General features: G+C 40.3%; 1 protein-coding gene across 10 annotated transcripts in view; it reads left to right on the top strand.

Annotated features, from left to right (window-relative positions):
- LOC118787665 (SH3 and multiple ankyrin repeat domains protein 2-like) overlaps nt 1-17,977 on the top strand; it is a 165,907-nt gene that overhangs the window by 3,681 nt on the left and 144,249 nt on the right. The window contains exons 1-2 of one of the 10 annotated variants that reach the window (XM_036543219.1): nt 24-69; nt 955-1,116. The exons of the other annotated variants lie outside the window; for them this stretch is intronic. The gene's annotated coding sequence lies outside the window, so the exon portion shown is untranslated. Of the gene's footprint in view, nt 1-23; nt 70-954; nt 1,117-17,977 lie in introns of those variants that run through there. 10 annotated transcript variants of the gene reach the window in all.

The raw sequence follows: 17,977 nt of genomic DNA, 5'->3' as shown, positions 1-17,977 counted from the left end.
CCTGATAGCCGCGGCAGGGGCCACTGCATTAAGCCAATGTGCACCGCTAGCACATCACTTCCAAAGCAGGTAACTCACAGCCGCCCACGCAATCAGAAAGTGAGGCCCACACTGCGTACAGAATCATACACTCAGTTGCCTTGTCTTGGCCGTGCCTAAGATGGCAGGCTGTTTACTCAAGGGTTCCAATAATATTTGTAGCCTATGAACACCTCATGGTGTTTAGTGTGTCCAAACCATTCATTCCGCACAAATATGGGAATGATAAACACGATGGCGTGTTAAATCTTCCCAAGCAACAGAGGTAGCAGCTTATTGCGCCACAGCAATAACTGGTTGATTTTTTTTTTAATGAGCGCTGTTAGGTTGAGAATGATTTGCAAAATGAAGAATCCTGCTCAGCCATAGTCAGATTAATTCTGTGCCTGACAATTAGGTTGTAATTTAATTCCCGTACTGATATTGAAATGCTCTACACCTGGGGTCACACTTGATTGCCACTTAATTGAAGCGACAGCTATGGACGGTCACTGTAAATTGATTTTGCCGTTTACACCTCTAAGCAAACACCCCGTGTTGTGTGAAACAATTAACAGCAAATCAATTTTAACGGATCAATAATTCAAAATTGTTATGAATCCTAAATATGATGGGATGCTTTGGTAGTGATCATGTTTTAATGGGCTCACTATGCTTTTATTTTAACTAAAACAACAAATATGCCATTTTTTCTAATGCATGACAACAGGAATGTTTTCTTAGCTACTTACTGCAGAAAAATACAGTTAAAACCAGTACATACAGGCCATTTCTGGCACCATGCTTCTTTAGGACATATAACAGGATATCAGAACATATTCCATTACCATTTTAAATGTGGATGTATCTCTAGAAAAGGCTCTGTCAATTAAAAGCAGTGAACTTAAAGGTTTGGGTCATCTCTGTCCCCTGCAGAAACTAAGGGCCACAGTCTCCAGGACCAGGTCATTAAAATACACAGCAAGATCAAATCAAAGCAGACAGTAGCAGACTCAAAACATTCCTATTCACAAACAACACAGGAGGAATGAATGAAGAGAAAGCACACTGGAAAGATCATGCAAAGGACTGATTAAGGTAAGCCTCATCAAGAGGAGGCTACAGTTCAGAAGGTATGGCCTTTAAATTGCCACTACCCTTTCCCAGCAGTCATCCCAGAATCACCTCTCTCCACAGGCCCTTATACCACAGCTGAGAGTTCAGTGCTGGGTACTGCCATCTGTATGATTGGCCGGCTCATGTCACAAATTGCCCCTTATGCGCCTTCCTCCCCGATGACCACTTTTTATAGACCCCACCACCACCACAACCACCAAGGATGAGCAGGAGCCGGTTCTCTACATTTCTGTCTGATATACTTGCTTGGGAGGAGAAATCATGGATTTGATTAAAAATCAGGCGATCGTCTTGGCAATATAATGCTCCGCCTTGCACTCTCCAGGCTTTTCATTCCACTTTTCATTTGGAGGATCCCTTGTGAAATGCGATTGTAATGAGAAGATGACAGATTAGTCTGCGAATGCAAGTAGTTTGGTATTAATATCAGTGTTTTCTTTAAATTTAGGGTGGAAAATAATATTCTGTATAAATTCATAGGTAGTTGAGGGGCTCATTTTCCGTGTGTGTGTGTGTGTGTATGGAGGATATTATGCGACTAGATGTTTCATGTTAAATTTGGAGTTTGGACTCTCATATGTGCAAAAAGGTTTTACGGTAGACTAATGAAGCGTTTGAATATGATGGTACGTTTTCACACTGCACAAACCAATTTGCAGAAGGGAAGATGTAAAAGGATACGGGTGAATTTGCACATGTGCTAAATTCAGCAGGTCAGATTATCATCTTTCACTTTCGGACGAGAGGCACAGACTTCCTATCTTATCTTTAGGAAGCGTTTCAAATCTCCCATAAAATGGCACAGTTACAACATTTCATCTGCTAAAAATACAGTGATAATTAGAAGAATAATAACACTGGCAGAAGGAAGTAATTAGTTATATTAGCGACACAGAGAGACTGTTCATAAGAATGGCCTACTTTAATGCAAAATCTATGTATAGTACTTCATAAAGCAGACTTTTCCAACAATGCAGTACACCATACAGTTACAGGGTTCTGGGGTGTATGTCTCACCAGTGAGGGTGTGCTGTATGTAGAATTCTAAGCCTTCCTGTATTACAATGATCAAATCAAAGTGCCAGAACTGTCACTGTTGGCCCAGTAGTTTGCAGGCACCATTGTCCTATTACATTAATGTGGCCTGATGAGATGAAAACATAATTTATTCAAAAGGAAATCAAAGCCTTCAGTCAGAGCCCTTTGTAATAGCTTGCTTTTTTGCCATTTCGGTTGCTCCCGTGGGAGTCTTTCACTTTGTACCACCCGATAACATTAAGGCCCAAGCAGGTGTTAGTAATAAGTAACACTGTCCACTGCTTTGATCTACCTCAGTGTTAACACTGTTTTTGTGGTTAGCAGTCTGTTATGCACCGTGCTGCATTTTTCAAAACTATTGATGCTGAAGGTGTTTTCAAATTTACCTTCCAAAGATGTCTCTGTGAAACCACTGACTCACAATTTAACAGGTTGCTGTGCGAACCCATGTCAGTTTTTTATGCTTGGTTCTTTTGCTGTATGCATGTTTAAGCCCTTTCAGATTGAAGGGTGTCTGTGGCCAGATGTTGAATTTGGTAGTAGTTTTGAGTAGTTGTTTGTGGCCAGATTGCTGTTAAGAAACTACAGATATCAATCTTCAAAACTGGAGCAGGATTGCCCTTGAATGGTTTATCTGGCATGAGGAAGACAAGCCAGGAAGCAGCTCAGTCATTCAGGAAGTGCATACAAGCCACTGACCAGATTTTCCCACAATAAGTGCCTAGCACATCCATCATTCAAGACATATGAATGTGACCAAAAGTGTCAATCAAGACACAACATCCTTTCAACACTCATTAATTGGAATGGAATGTTTCTCATGGACAAAGTAATCCTCTCTCCCCCTCATCATCTCTCTGAAACACAGAAATTATAACATCACTAACTGACAATTTGTGGATCCTGTGAAGCCACTCTCTTCACATGACTGTGCAGGCTTTATCTCTTTGAACAGCCATATTTTGCTTCTGTGGGTAGTACAGTCAGTAGATAATCATCGCTGAATGTACTGCAATGAGCTAGAGTATCTCAGTGAAAGACATTAAAATGATAAAGTATGGCCATTCTACACACTGTATTTTACCTTTACTGTGTAAAATATAAAGGAACCCAATTGTTGTGACATGGGCTATTCAAAATAAAGACCACCTAAACGAGAGTGTCTCAAGCAAAGATAGAATCTTGTTAACATCTCTTAATAAAACATTACTCATCTAGCTCAGTATGTCACCTGTTGGGGGTTCCTGAGTGGCTCAGTTGGTAAGCTCATTTCAAGCACTGAACCCTAAAGCCCCCAGGCATTGCTCATTTGATTCTGGGCTGTGTCATTAACTAACAACACCCATGAATCTGCAACAGCAGAACATATTTGGCTTGGCCTAAAGCCAGTTATGTGGATGTGGTTATATCAGCCAGGATCCCCTTCTCATTAACACCCTCTAGTGAATCACCAAGCTCTTGCGAGCTACTCAGAGGTTTTCCATTCTCCATTCAGCATTTGCCCAGCTACATTGTGGGACTTGTAGTGAAAAATAGCCAATGGCTGCTTTCAAATGTATCAGAGCATTTCATTCCTGCACAAGTGTAAAGAATATAGTGGTGTGGTGAGCTTTCTTATTCCAGAGTGTGAAAGAGGGTGAAAAAGGGAAAAAACATAAAGAAAATAATAATTACAATAAAATAGGAGGTTACCTGTGTCTGTGACATTGGAATCATGACATGGATGTGCACTGAACCACTTTAATTTCCAGTTTAAACAGGATTCATAATTCATACCCTCACTGCCATTTTGATCCAAAGGTATTTTAAGTGCAGATTATGCACATTATTTACAGATTCTATCCGTCTGCTCTGCTCTTGATCTTTGGTCTTTCAATGGCATTGCGGGTGTTGAGGATGTCTTTTGTAGTGGTACAAGGTGACTTTCCACAACACGTGAGTGGTCAGATTGTGTTTAGTTGTAACTCATGGTTAAACTGAATCTGAGATGCATGAAACATGTTTATATCTTCAATTCACATCTGAAACATGAAATAAAAACAGCAAAAAAGGAAAGAAAAGGAAATCATAGAATCTGAGAGGACTAAAAGATTGTCAGCTGATGTTCAGTAACAAGCACAGCTCTCTGGTTGCGTCTTATATTTGTAGATTAAAGAGCTACAGTGTAGATCTCAAAGCAGTTGGTATAACAAGCCATGAACCCTTTTGATAACCCAATTATCAGTAACAATTCTCTGTTATTCGTGCTCCTGGGAAAGAGAACCTGTATTCCATTGGTTCATTCCTCTTGCCATTCTGTCAGCAGGACACCCTCAAATAGCTGTTTGTGCTGCTGATGGCAGTAATGGTTATTGATTGAATGGGCAAATTATTTAACAATTCAAGAAAAATGCAACTCTAAATTCATCTGCAGTCTGCCCAATGAAAGCCTGTTTCCTCTTCCATCAGTAAAAAGAACATCTTCGTTCACAATACCCAGCATTACATAAAATGACTGGCTCATACAATTCTTTTGCAACCAGTAAAGCCTATTCAATGTTTGTCCAGAGCCCAGGGCATACAATGTTTTGAGGCAATGGCAAGTTTCTGATAATGAAGAATTCTGACTTTGCTGACCATTCTTATGTGAAGCTCCCTTTTACCAAATTGTACCTTAAGGAGTATTTTAGGATATTTAGCAGATATAGATATAGATATTGATATTTTGTCAGCAAGTTAAATGTACCTGTTAGAAAGTCATTTTGAAAGACTGTGCTCTCAACACATGGTATGATGTGTTTCAATGATTTGTGTTGATTCACAGTGATGGTGTACTGATTAATCTTCCTCAGCACGCAATGTTTTCCTTAAGTGAAATAGTGGTATAAAAATTCCACATGAAGTGTTGTGGATGAGGGTCTTATTTCCTTTACTTTGTTGGAGGGAAGCTTTATTGCCATGGTTTGGCTGAAAGTGTATGAACCTTCACCTCTGTATGGAAATTGAGCTGATGGAAAATATAATATAGATTTTTTTTCTAATTTTGTTCTGAATTACACTGTGTGTATTTTGAAAACATGCAGTATTCATATAAGCACATAATTTATCTTTTGGAGTAGATTGCTGCAGTATGTTTTCTTTTGATTGAGGGCAACAACGTAATAGATGTGGAAATGTTTTGCAAATGAATACTTTAAAATGCAAACTACAGGGATGATGATTCTTTATTGAATGAGCATCTCTATTCTTTGTTTACTAGGATAAAGCATTGTTCACTAACAATAGACCACAGGGTAGTGGTCAGGGCTGGTAAAAAATCATTTATGCATTCAATAAATGAATAAATGAATCATTAAATCATTCAATAAAAGCAGCTGATTGTGGGCCATGTGGCCCTAACCTAGCAATTCTGGACTTCAGTCAGATTGATGACAGATTTCTCAAACACATTAGGCTTTCTCTATTCAAGGAACACAGCTCATGCACTCTTGAACCAGGTCTTCCTCAAGATTCTTCATAAACCCAAACAGAAATCAAAAATTCATTTTTTGCCTTCTTCAGTGACAAGTGACATTTTTCAACCATGCGATCTTGTGCCCAAAAGTGAGCTTTTCTCAGTTGTTAGTGGAGAGCTATTGAGAGTATATCCCATGGGTGTTCTACCAGGGTTTTCTTGGCACCAAAAAATGAAGTTTTTTCCAAACACTGAGGGCCATATTTTCTAAAAGATTGTATGTCATGTTCTATGGTGAAAGCCCCATTAAGGTCTCAGAAAATGTATGAGGGAGTTTCACCAGGCCTAGAGGATGAAAGTCACATTTAAGAACTATTTTTCTTGAATCCTTTCACAGTGCAGCTTTGCTCTTGGATTATATACTGTAAACATGTATACAAAATTGTATTGCCTTGTGTGCTCATTGAGCTGTGAAATATTGGGTGTGGGACTGTTGATTATCATAAGCAATATAGTACAATTTATGCAAAATACTGAAAAACATTATGGGAATGTGTTGTATATGATAGTTGTGCCATGATGCTGTGATGGTGCAAAAACGACATTTCAGCATTAGTTGAGACAGTATGCAGGCTGTGTTGTACATTTGGTCAATGATGATGTTGTTAAATGAGAATGTACTACTATTGTCAAACCCTAATAATTTTACATGGTTTTACTAATTCTGCCACTTCTCCATTTATAACTGTTGTACCGTCAAGAACAGCTTTTAAACAGCAACCCACAACCTTCTATCTGGCATTGGAAAGTTCAGTTCTAAAAAAAGATGCCACTGTCCCACTTGCAGAAACGTGTGCCGGATATAGGTTTCATTTTGACCGTGTCCTCGCAAGCAGGTTACATGCTGTTCATTGTGTTTTGAAGGTGTTAGCACACAAAATGTATGAATTGTTCTCCCAACATTGACCAAAATCAATGTGCCTGCTCTTTAAGCATTCTGTATCCTGTTTTGGCAAATTTGGCCCCCGGTCATTCATAAAAGCAGTTCCTTTCATCACTGTGACACACAGCAGAGAGGAGCATGGCATCGGTACCCCTGCAGCCCATCGCCCATTGCAATCTGGTCATCAGAAACAGTTGAGTGGCAGGTACATTTAATCACACAGGCTCAGCTCACCATCTTTACAGGGGCATTCGAGACGTGGAAAATAAACTGCATTCTGTTTGCTCAGAAATATCCCTGATATTGAGCTGTGGATTTGCATGCAGAGCCACATTAGAAATGCCTGTTTGAACCTCACCTGCAGGAATTTATTTGCTGTACCTTAGCAATTAAAACTGAAACCTGTGCCATTGATGAAATTATTTTATGGTAGCGTTTTCAACATGTAATTCCTCCATTCCAGAATGTTGCATTTGTTTAATATATTTATTTAATATTAGCATATTCTTCTGAGCTGAAAAAAGGGTGTATTGATGTGTAGCTGTTAATTTGTATGAGGTGATCTGACTAATGTTTACTTTATATTCCTACATGTCTGTGGGGTCTGGTAATTTCTGTTCTTCTACTTTGTTTTGCTAATTTTGGTTTTGCTAATTTGTTCTGACCGTTCTGTAATCGTTGATTTAGAAAAACAATCAACACTTGTGTGTGAATCCAAATTATGTAGAAGAAGGAAGGAAGAAATTTAACAGATTCCTTAAGGTGTGCAGTATACAGAAATGCCATGCAACGCTATAAGAGAAAGGCCATTGAGCATTGTCAGTGTGTCCTGCAGGAGCCCACAGGTTACAGTTTGAACCAGATCCCCACTGGCAGCCATGAGTGAGCCCAGGTAGAACTGTATTCCCACAAGCAGCTTGTACCCCACAGTGCACTGTATACCTGATGTTGTACTGAGCCCAGTTGACATTAGAAGTGTCAGGGCTCTCACACTCTGGGCTTATTTTTACAGAGCATTATTAGGCACCAGAATTGAGAACCAATACTATCAAGCCTACAGAACATTACTGTACCTAATCCTAATCCAATATTACAGAGACTTCTCTGGTATAGGCTACTGTTGGTATGCCTTTAATTTTTAGTTGGAGCTCATTTTACCCTTGTGTGGTGAAGTCAGAGCACAGAGCATCCTGCTTGTAGTAGAGCTTGTTGGTGAGGTGACGTTACTTGTTTTTGAGATTCCCTGAAAGAGACATATGAAAGGATTACTGTAGGAGCACAGGGAGAGCTGAGGACAGATGGGGCTCTCTGTCACTGTGCTGAGCTGGAGTTACTGATGCAGCCTCTGGTGAAGTTGTGGTGCTGTTCATTTTTCCTGTCAACTATCAGCAGGTAGAAAAGCCGGTGGAAGCTTTCAGAAAACAGGTAAAAAAAAACCCTCATCTGATAAGTAAGGAGGTTCATACCAGGATTAATCCATCAGCCCCATAGAGAGGTTAACTCCAAACTGCAATCCATCTCTTTCCAACCAACATGGAAACAAAATGCGCCCCTAAGAAGAGCCTGAATGCTCCATTTAAACCCTCTGCTCAGTGGATTTGGAGGCACCTCTCCTCTGGGTATTGCCCTATTTTCTGTTGCTCTGTAGTGTGGTTCTGAAGTTGCCCAGCAGAAGTGAACTGGACTGAGATCCAAGAAAGTGGCAGACCAAGCAACACAGTCTGAGTGATGGCAGTCCCAGCAGCTCACATCCCCAGGGGTGAGCAGGTCAGAGCGCTGTCGGGTCCGAGATCCGCTGGTTGGCCTGGATGCCATTCACTCCATGTTAATCTCTGATGAAGAGCCCCAGAGCCCTAAATAAGGGTCATGTCTATCATTTATTCTCTCAGAAATACAGAATTTGACATTAAACCATTCTCAGCAGTAAGTATAGAGTGGCTTGTGAAATTATTTAAGTATTGCCATTCAAAATCTGTCTGTCAGGTTGCTTTTAAACATGTTGAGTATACAGTGTTGATGACCACAGCAACATGAAGCTGTCATTCCCCAGCTTAACAGCACTGTTGAAAAACTGGAGAGGATAAGCATTTGGGAAAATAGACTCATATTGCAGTTATGTAAATGGTTGAGTGATCTGCAGTGTAATGAAGCATTTAAAAGGGTTTAATGTCCATGGTGATTTGGCTCTGCAACTCTGACAGTTTCAAAAGTTGCAAAAAACATTACTCATGGATTGTTGGACAACACCCTGTGCATATGAATCTGGCAGGGACTCAGTGGAGCTTATTTTGCCTTACTTAAATCTCTGCACTGAGTAAACACCGGATCTTCCAGATTCTGTACTTGTGTGTGTTTGTTGGTGTGTGTGTGTGTGTGTGTGTATGCATATATCTGTGTGCATGTTCATTGAGGGAATATTGATTGCTGAGTTGGTATTGCCATGTTGTTTACAGTATTATAAATATCATGCTTTGTTTGTTACAAGGGTATATATATATAAAAGGGTCACGATACACATAACAGTCCTACATTGTTATACAAAAATACACAGCAATAAGCCCACATGTTTACATTCTGTGCACACAATATGCAGTAAAAAAATCTTAAAATGATTACTACAAGTATTATTGTTTTGGAAATGTACTTTCCTGTACTGCCAGTCCATGCTACATATCAGATACGAAAGTCATTTTTTCCTGTTCTATTTTATGCAATCCTCTGATACACTGCCCATCCCAAATTCAGTTGTTATTTGGTGCACTACAAATCCCATAATGCATTGTAGGGAGTGACTGGAGGTTTTGGTACTTCTCTCAGTGGTGGCAGCTTATCAATTTATGAACAATACTTGTTTTTACATTGGATAAGATTTTGCCAGAGTGACAGGAAGTTAAAGGAATCCTAAATTCTTATATGAAGGGCCACATATGCCTCAAGTTCCTCTGCAGTAATACTAGCCATTATCCACTATCCATGTGCAGCAACATGGCCAGTGTTGATATCATTTATAATAATTTCATATTATATGGGTGAGGGGAATGATTGTTGTTACATTCAGTTGGTTGCACTAAAAAGGTTTGTAGACTGTATCCACTTGAAGAAAACCACAAGGAGGGAAGCAAGGATTGCCATCTGCACTCAGTCACATTGTACATGAAGCATAGCTACATAAAGCATATGCTCAACTGAATGTCACATCCAACCCTGATATAGATATAAGGCATAAGGGGGCTCCTGAGTGGCTCAGTCGGTAAAAGCATTCGTTCCTAGTGTAGACTGAACGCTACGGCCAGGGTTTGATCCCAGCCGTGTCACTAGCCGACAGTGACCGGGAGCTCACAGGCGGAGCACATTGGCTTTGTTCCACCAGGGATAGGGGCCTCGGTCACATGCCAAAGCTGCATATGAAATGTCGTCCTCCGCCTCATCTCTGTGCTAGCTTAGCTTGTGGACCACAGTGCAAAAAGATGCAGCAGCTGACATCACGTGTCTCGAAGGAGGGCACGTGCTTGTCTGTGCTCTCCTGGATTGATAGTGGGGGCTGTGCAATGGGACCGAACATCGATGACAAATTGGGCATTCCAAAATTCGGGGAATTGGCCATTTCAAATTGGGAGAAAATGGAAAAATGAAGAAAAAAAAAAGATATAAGGCATAAGACACAGGTAGGAGGAGAGGTGGCCCAGAGTCATGTTACTCTGCAGGCAGAGCTGGATGTGACATTCATTTCTACATGACATACTGTATGTTATACTATGGTAAAATGTGTCCTGCATCATGCCCAATGTATTATGAATGTCTGATGAAACTGTTAATGCTATGCTCATGTACGCATTACAGTATGTATACTTAGTTATGTTATGTAGTTGATCTTAATATACAGTTTGACCCTGTTCTCCTCAAAAGCTTAACAGCCTACTCAGTCTTACCCATATGAGTTATTTTAACACACAAAAGATGCAAAAAGTGCAACTCATAAAGTGCCCCCAAGACCCCCCCCCCCCCAAGAGAGTGCAATCAACACACTCTCCCTCCATGTTGTTATCTCCAATGAGAAATCCTCTTCAAAATCTGCAATCAGTGACACTTGTTTCATATTTACATGAGCCAGATAATGTTATCACTCTTTGCACAACACTCTTGTCTCATTCTCAAGACACAGTGAGGTGTTTCTGTGATAACACCCTAGTTATGTTTTTAATATCCATGCATAATGGTAATGAAGGGGGGGTTAAAAAAACAGGTTTAAATCATAAAAAATTATTTCAGCTCTCCCCACTGTTTCAGTCATTTTACAGTCCACACAAGTGGACTAGCCACAGTGTCTCGCTCCCTCATGTTGACATGGTTTTGGATCAAGGAAGATTTCCTCTTCCGCGTCCTCTGCCGCATGGAGCAGGCAGGAGAGCGGCCCGACGCTACCCTACAACAATGAAGTTACAGGCAGTCAATTTCGGAATTAATGAAGCCAGCGGGGACATTGCAGCCCCGCACCCGCTCTCGGGTGCAGAGGGCACACGGCGAGAGCCAGAGCCAGGTGCGGAACCGCGGCAGCCCGGCCATCTCCTCTAATTGTTCCCATGGTGAAAGCCTTGCGATCGAGGAGGCAGACACCAGGCAGCGACGCGCAATATCAAGAAGCCGCATCTCCAGGAAGCCGCATTTACACATCTAATTCAGTCGCCCGCTGATCTCTCCCAGGCAGGTTTCCATCAGCTCAGAGCCATCGGGAGCCATGCTAAATGGGTTTTGGGAGTGGGGAAAATGAAAGAGGCGCTGGTATTATGCAGCAGGGTCATGTTTAATGTTGTTTGTCTCGGCTGCTTTGATTCTTAACCAGTTTCACTTCTGCTCGCAACATTTCCAATGAAAAACATTATTCTAGAGAAACATTTGTGTCATCATTGGTGGTTTCCTTCAGTTCTCAGGAAATCTTGGCTATTTCCTTCAGTTAGAGTAATATTGACATTAATTCTCGCAAAGAAATGCATTTAATATACCTTTTATGGAAGTGAGTGCTTTTTCATATTGAAGGATATGACTTTCGGCTTTTAGTTAATTATATATTTGCTGTCACAACAGTAGAAGGGTTGTAAATGTACATCCATATTAATTCAAAAGAAGCAGGGGTTGGGAAATGTGAAATGCTGAAAGTTGTGACAAAGGTTTGGTAGCTTTTTGTTTCATATTCATGACTGTGACAAATTATATCATTTCAACATTACAGAAGAAAACCACTGCATGTATCAATGAATTAGGGCTACAGTTTTAAAATGTTGCCTTTGCTCCTTTTTCAAGATGAATGAATTAAAGGGGATATGACGTAGGTAATGAAAAATTGATTGACTTGTACAGTTGGTAAAACAATATGGCAGCATGAGTAAATTGGTTTGCAAGGTCACAAATGCCACCTTTGAATTACATGAAATATAACACTGTTCTTGAAAGCTAAGAGAAGCACCTGCTCAGCTAATTTTGTGTTACCGTTTGGCTGCCATGTTGTGTTATACTCTGATTTTTTTCTCCTTCATTCAGAAACTTTTCTGTTTCTGTGTAAATCTAAGGAATGAACCTCAGAACAAATGTGTCTCTCTTTCATAAGCTGTACATATCTGTACAATTGAGCACTTGACCTTCGCTGTGACTATATTAAACAAGTTAAGAAATAATTTTTAAATGGACTCTTGGTAGCATTTACTTACTGTATGTTTGGTGAATAACAGAGACATGTGTCAGGAGGAAGGAAATGGCACATAGGGTTGATGAATGAGACTGAGACAAACAGACAAGAAGGGTATATAAAGGGCTGGGCTGACGAGGAGATGGGATGCAGGTGGCTAGGCAAGCAGGTGGAGGTGATCAGGAAATCAGGTGGGCGGGGACAGGGCGGAGAGCGGGGCAGGGCCAGAACACATGGGAACTGTAAACAAAAGCACATGGATGACACTGACAGACAGGGAGAAACACAAAAACAACAGCCAGGGGGCTGAAGTACTGACAAAACGTCTTTCAGTTAGCTCACTCTCCACATGGTGAAAAGACCATTTGGTTACATTATTTGTGTAATATGCTCCATTCTTTATCAAGTAAAGTGCTGTAGTAAAACAAACGTTTATTTTTTTAACAGTTTTGGAACTGGCATGGAATAAGGAAACAAAAATTCATTTTTGTGATGGCAATGATGTAACATCAAAAGATGAACAAATGATCTTCATTTGCAAAGCCATAGAACTAAATAAACCAGCCACTCTTCAGTTTACCAGAAAAAGTACATGTCATTTTGTGTGTCAGTATAAGCTTCACAAAATTAGGCAAGACCCTTTCTGTTGGCACCTTTGTGTCCTCTCTTGTTTTCCCCATTTTACATCTCTTCCCCTGTGAAAAAGTAGGAACGTATACCAGACATAAATTTGCATCACGGAAGGATTTTGAAAAGCTGCTAAAAGGATTACACAAAGTATTTGGGGAATTGCATCTGCTCCTGCATGCGAATGCTCAAGAAAAGTCTCAATTCAACCACACTGCAGTATCCCCACAAGACCATAATGAATCAGAAGTGAAAGCATTGCCTTTTTTCAGCAGTTAATTTTCCAACAGAACATTCCAAACAACATTTACCAGCATTTCTAGTCCTTTGAGGATGCTCTGAGGCTTAAGCAGTTTTTCTTTTTTTTCGTTCTATGGTGTAGTCCGCATCTCTCACATATGCAGTGGGGGAATAGATGTTATGTCATGTAAGATGTCTTGTAAGATGTTGTGGAAGACATGCTGAGCTAAAGTGGTAGAATGAAAGGATGGCACTAGCACCAGCTATCATTTTAAAACACAGTGAGAGAGTGTAAACCGGGGAGGTGGAGCAGCCTCCCGCTGTGGAGCAGACCGAATCTGCTCCAGGTTTTTATGAGCCGTGGTTACTTACATAAGACCACCCCACACGGGACATGAGACTCCAGCATGTTACCTTGTTTATAGCTGAGAGATCACTAATGTCCAGGAAACACTGAATTACCGCCCTCTCACTTGCTCTGTACTCTGTGTACAAGAAGCCACTACTAGTTAAATCTAATATTGATTGGAGTTTGTACTTGTTTTTTAGTCCTTCAAGCCAGAATCGTCTTCAGCTTTTTGTTTTGCTTCTGTTTCTTTTAATCAGTCTTTTTTGTACTTTTTCTACCATAGGTAATTCATGGCAGCATTGCCTAGTGTTGGTGAGCATATGCACACTTACTGGCCTACAGTAGGTCCAAGGCTATGCCCAACATGGTAGTCAAACACATTGTCACCCATGTCAGTAACTTTTCACAACATTCACTTCATTTATCCTGCATTTGGCACATCTGTAAGGCATGGACTGCGCATGTGTCTAAATGCAAAGCATTTCACAGCACTGTGGGAAAGGTTCAAAACTTGATGCATTTATCCTTCAGTGTGTCCAGGTCTGTGTGACATACTTATTGTTGTAACACTACTTCATAACCCGCGGCCATTATGTGGGCCGAATACATTTTCACCTGTCTTTCAACCATGAGAGAATTCACTCATTCATCTGGTGTACAGCCTACACATTGTGGCTGTAGGACCTTGGCCATGCCCATCTGAACTTGTGTGAAGGTCTGATACAGGCTATGGTCACTTCGAGATATGCCTAAATTCATTTTTAATTTTAATTCCTGTGTGATATTTATCAGTACAAACTCCTTTATCTAATATTTACCACATTTTTTAAACATTGTACCAAAGTTGTAACATTGGCAATAGCTCAAAGACACCAATCTTTTGGCTTGGAAGCCTGGATGTCATTGATGCTTATCCATAACAATTGCCTTGTTAAGTTTTATTTATTAGAAATGACAATTCAAACAATGCCACAAGTTTTAATTATTTTGTGGCAGTTTCTTTTGTTAGAAAACAGTTAAACGGCACGTTATGTGCTCTGTTGAAGTAAATAATTATGAAGTTTGGAGGTATTAATTATGGGTAACTGATTAGCAATTAAGAGCTGCTTTGCTTTGCATCAGTCACTTATTTGTGAGCATTTTTTTCTTGCTGATTATTATCATGTCGACAATCAGCACTCATTCTTAGAATAGATGATTTTTTTGGCATACAAGTACATACACAGGCGCGCACGCGCGCACACACACACACACACGCACACACACACTCTCTTATAATGGCATATAATGACTAAATATATAACCTTCAATGTTGGAGTAATTTCTGGAAAAATGCTTCACTGTCTTTGTCAAAACAGTGGCTCAAGCTTGAGAAGTTATTTGGTGATGTGAGCCCCCCTGTTAGCTCTTCAAATTGTAAGCAAGACAGCCACAATAGTGATTCAATTAATTTCATGTACATTTTTAAATTAGGTCATCTGTTTTCAGCTGTTTTTAACATTTTCATCTTCAAAATGTCAATATTGTACATGCATGATTGTGACCATTTATATGAAACCCAGTAACATAGACACAGTGTTACTCTGGGTATGACCTGGTTATCTAGTGGTTATTTGTACCCTGCTTTTTACTGTGGGTCTGGTGTGCTTAGTACTTGTCATGGAGCACTTCAATGAGCACTTCATGAACACTGTGCAAAGGTAGTTAACACACGCTCGATTGTCCTTTACCTCTCACAATGCCTGTCCCTCTAGCTCATGAATCGCAAACTGTGCTGCAGCTCCTATACGCGCATCATTACCTGGTAGTAAGTGCTCACTCCGGCACAGAGACGATGGTTCGGAAATGGAGTGGGTGTCACTGTGAGGTGTTGGAAGGGGCTGTGAGAGGCTTCGAGTGCACCCTCAGCACTGCTTTTGGCATTGTACACTCCTCCTCCAAATTCTACCTGAGGACTCTTCAGCCGATACGACACATGCACACTCAATTGACACAACCATTCTGGCGACCCTGATCAGGACATTCATCAGGGGTCATTCGCTCCTCCCTCTTGTCTGACCTGCTACATGATCCCTTATGCTGTAAAACACAGTGCCTGTCATTTACAGCATCAAGAGTAAATGCATCCAGGAAGTACACTAAGGAGGATTGCTCCATACCAGAACTATCATACCCCAGTTAACTCATTGGAGGTTGGAACCAGTGGATGTTTAGCATTGGTTGGTTTAGATGGTTTTATTCTCTGTAACTGCATTACATTATTATTAGCCTCAAAGTGGTTATTCTCCAATGCTCTCATGGCCACAGGGGAACAAAAACCATGTCCACATGAATAAGTGATGGTTCAAAGTGAAAATAGACTCTGTTAATCCACATGCTGAACTAAGGGTTACCCTGATTGGTTTTAAATACGTGTCCCCAACCAAAAGGATGTCACGTTGGTGCTTTTTATGGTTTGTTTGTAGTACACACAGATTTATTCGTACTAGGAGCTGTGAAGACAGCAGAACTGGTGCTTTTTTTCCCCTTCGTATAGCCTAGTTTCTTATAAATATTCAAACAGACACGTGGACATGGTCCCAGATGTATTAAAACTAGGGCAGTTGCGCATAATTAAAGAATGCATTACATTTGAATGAAACTTTGTCATGTTCGCTTCTCAGCTTGGAAATTATTGTGTGTGACATGTTTGACATACAGTGGTCTGTTACATGAAGTACATTTCTGAACCTTGAGAAATATCTGCCATTGTCATTATGTTAATCAGCTGGGGGTGGGGGGGGGGGATGAAAAGGGATCTAGATGTGATTACAATTTCACTGCCTATTAACAAAGCTCTCTTTAATCACACACATTATTTCATTATTTCCAGCCTTTTCAAATGGGCACTTGAGAACTCCCAGAAACTCAGAGTTCATCAGTCTCTGTTGTAGGAAACCTGAAGATATAGTGCTTTTGAAAAAGGTTATATTGTTCAGTATGATCTGATTATGGACATTTTACTGTAGTAGTCAAATCTTTGCATTGATTTTTTTCATTCTTCAAACTGATTAACTAGAGTAAAATCTGTGAAATTCAAGGAATTGCATACTAAAAAAGGAAAAACGAGGGGTGCTCAACTGTTAACTGGGTATGAAGTGCTGCGGAGCAGAGTACAGAAACAGATAATTTTATACTGATATATATACTTCAAATAATTTAAAACTCAGGTAAATATTATACCCAAGTATCTGGATTTCCACACAAACCACAAGGATACCCCCTTCACATTGCTTTTTTTTTTAATTTGAAGCTAATTTCACCTGACTCTGCAGTCCATTTAAAGATTTGCTTTCATGTGCTTTTATGTGGATGTAGGGTCATTTTGTGTAAAGAGGGGAAAAAGGTAGTGATGGCCGATGAGTGATCTCAAAGTTCAGGTGAGGTTAACAGTGTGTAAGTGTAAAGTTATGAAGAGTTTTGTCTTGTTTTGTCTATACATCATATTTCCTATTTGTATACAGTCCTGATTATGACGACATTTTGGAATGCATTTAGAAATACTACGGCATAGGCGTGTATCCCATAAGACTTATTTGCTGAGAGAATGCAGTGAAAACATTTGTTTAGTAATACTACAAATGTATACTGTACTGTATGTATCTACATGTATTTACATGGTGTAAATGACACATCCTAGTGGATATTTCAGGAGGTTAAATGTTTTGTTGCCTTACTATTTCTGAAGTGTCACCTGACATCTGACAATTAGCCAACGCATATGGGTATCCTATGTACATGGGTACACAGAGTGCAATTTAGAGTGCAGCATGCATTGAGATGCATTCCTAGTATCACTTTAAGAAAACATCTTTGTCAACCTTCAACAGGAGTTTAAGTTGTGAAAGGTAAAATGAGAGTTTCACTCTATACTTTCTAGTCATTAAGGCAAACGTGCTGATGAATAACTGGACTGTAGTGTTTCTGTCTGCTGCTTGTTGTGTCTGGCAGCTTATAAGAGAGCACTATCTGGTTACAAACATAGTGCAGCACGTAGTGTGGTGAAACATATGCACCAGTGCAGAAAATGGTAATGCCACAGCACCAATGGGACATTCATGAAGCCCAGTTGCCAGCACCATTATTAAAGTGCACATTATTCATGAATTAATTTGGGCAAGATTGTGTCCACAACTCAAGGTGATGGATGTTGGCCTGATTTCATGCAAAGATTAACACCTTGATATTAATGACCTCATTCTTCATTTCCTCCAGTCAGCTCAGTGGAGCTCCCAATCAGGCACCCTGCACTCTGCGATGGTGCAAATGAGTGCATCTCTCTATTTGGTGCACTGTCCGTAGGAAGTGACATCATGTTCCTGTTTGTTGGCTGTTGTGGAATGGTGGCAGGTGACAGCCTCGCCCTTTGAGCCATTGCAGCAAAGATGTCAACACAAGGAGTCTCTTCTGCACTCATTCATTAATTTCGATTGATGTGGTGTAAATATTTGCAGTGGCATGAGGTGAGGAAAG

The sequence above is a fragment of the Megalops cyprinoides genome, chromosome 13 (assembly GCF_013368585.1).
Source record: "Megalops cyprinoides isolate fMegCyp1 chromosome 13, fMegCyp1.pri, whole genome shotgun sequence".
Taxonomy (NCBI): domain Eukaryota; kingdom Metazoa; phylum Chordata; class Actinopteri; order Elopiformes; family Megalopidae; genus Megalops; species Megalops cyprinoides.
Note: the sequence above shows the minus strand (reverse complement) of the source record. Positions and strands in the feature narration are given on the sequence as shown.